This window comes from Olea europaea, chromosome 10 (genome assembly GCF_002742605.1).
Source record: "Olea europaea var. sylvestris chromosome 10, O_europaea_v1, whole genome shotgun sequence".
Taxonomy (NCBI): domain Eukaryota; kingdom Viridiplantae; phylum Streptophyta; class Magnoliopsida; order Lamiales; family Oleaceae; genus Olea; species Olea europaea.
Window position 1 is genome coordinate 40,318,848 of NC_036246.1, and position 2,455 is coordinate 40,321,302.

Genomic DNA, 2,455 nt, shown 5'->3' on the forward strand with positions numbered 1-2,455 from the left:
GTAGAATATATTGCAGATGAATTTTTAGGAGAAAATTGGTTAAGGAATTATGAAGAAGAAGCAATACGAGAAAAAGATAATGCAAGAGTTAAGTTAATTAATCTAACAATTTGTGATATGTGTAAAATTAAAGAATATACTTGTGAATTCAAGGAATACTATTATACTCAATTTTATAGTAATGAGAATCAAGAAGTATATCAAGATATGTATTATAAATTCAAGGAATACTATTATACTCAATTTTATAGTAATGAGAATCAAGAAGTATATCAAGATATGTATTATAATAAATTACCAGGTTCATGGGGAATATATTTTAAAATAGAATTTGAAAAATATATTAAAGAAAATATAGGAATACCTAGAACACTAGGATCAAGAATAAAATTCTTATTTGAAAGACTTGCATATATATGTCAACAAAGACAATTATTGAAAAAATCAGGAAAATTATCTAGAATATATTGTGAAGATATGGAAAAGCCCACAAGATGGGGATGTAATTCTGAAAAAAGAAATAAAAGAAAATATAAAAATAGGAAGTTTAAAAAATATAGAAATTTTAAGAAAAAATACATAAAACCTGGAAGGAAATATTATAAAAGAAAAAATAATATACAGAAAAATAAACCTTATAAGAAAGATAAAAAACAATGTAAGTGTTGGAATTGTGGAGAAATAGGTCATATAAGCCCTGATTGTACAAAGAAAAAAGTAAGAATATTACAAAAGGATTATTTTGAAATAGAAAGCGAATTAAGTGAAATATCTGATATTGAAAATTATAATAATCAAGAAATATTTATAAGTGAAGTAGATTCAGAAGATTATAGATCAGAATCTGAATAAAGAAATTGAAGAAATAAAAATAGGTGGGATTGATCTTTTAGTACCATGTTATTTGGATGAAAGTATGGATATTGAATCTCATATATTATTAGGAATGAGTTTCTTAAATGGATTAGAAGATTATAGTATAAGAAGAGAATGATTATATATAACTCATAAAGGACAAACTACATTATGTAGAATAGGAAGTGGATGAATAATCAAATTAGTTTTCCATTGGCAGTATATATACAAGTTACTATAGTTGAAACAAATATAACAACCTGTGCTTTAATTGATATAGGAAGTGATATAACAATTTTTAAAAATTTCTTAATAAAATCATGGAATAAAAATAGTAAAATAAAGATAACAGGAGTAACTGGAGAAAGTACTCAAATAATTGATAGTACTGAAAAAGTTAATATAATACTTGGTAGTAAACAAGTTATAATAAATAGAGTATATAATTACAATAAGTTAGAATGTGATATACTATTAGGAAATGATTTTATCCAACAATTTCAATATTACAAACAAAATAATTACATGATAATGTTACAAACACCTTGTGCACATCTATTAAAAATACCAAGAGAATTTAGACCTTACAGAGTTCAGCCAGCCCAGCGTGGTGATAAATGGGAAAAACGACCAATAGTTCAAGATGAGTTAAAAAATAAAAATTATCATATAAAAAGATCCTAAAAACAGAAATAGAAATAAGTATGGAAAAAATCATAGAACAATTAGAAAGAATTTATGGAGAAAACTCATTATTATTTTGGAAACCATATCATCCTAAAGCTAAGATAGAATTAACAGAAAATGTTATAATAAGAGTTAGACCAATGATGTATACCTTACAGGACATGCAAGAATTTAAAACTCAAATAAAAGAACTATTAGAACAAAAGCTAATTAGACCCAGTAATGGACCTCATAGTAGTCCAGCTTTTATGGTTATGAAACATTCTGAGCAGGTTAGAGGAAAAGCTAGAATGGTAATAAACTATAAAGAATTAAATAAACATACTAAATTTGATGGTTACTTTTTACCAAATAAAGAAGTCCTAATAAACCTTGCAAAAGGAAAACAATATTATTCCAAATTTGATTGTAAATCAGGATTCTGGCAAATAAAGATGGAAGAAGATAGTGTACAATATACAACTTTTAGTACACCACAAGGAAAATATGAATGGTTAGTTATGTCATTTGGTTTAAAAAATGCACCGCAAATATATCAAAGGAAAATGGATAATATATTCAAAAAGTTTAGTGATTTTCTTATTGTTTATATTGATGATATACTAATATGCTCTAATAATAAAAAAGAACATAGGAATCATTTACTACAATTCATAAATGAATGCAAAAATGAAGGAATAGTACTCTCTAAAAAGAAATATATAATAGAGAAACAAGAAATAGATTTTTTAGGATTATCAATAGATAGAAAAGGAATAAAACTACAGAGTCATATATCTAAAAAGATAGAAAGTTTTCCAGATGAATTAAAATCCAAAGAACAAATACAAAAATTTTTAGGATGTTTAAACTATGCTGAAGGATTTATTGAAAATCTCTCAAAAAAGAGATATAAGATACAAATTCTACTTAG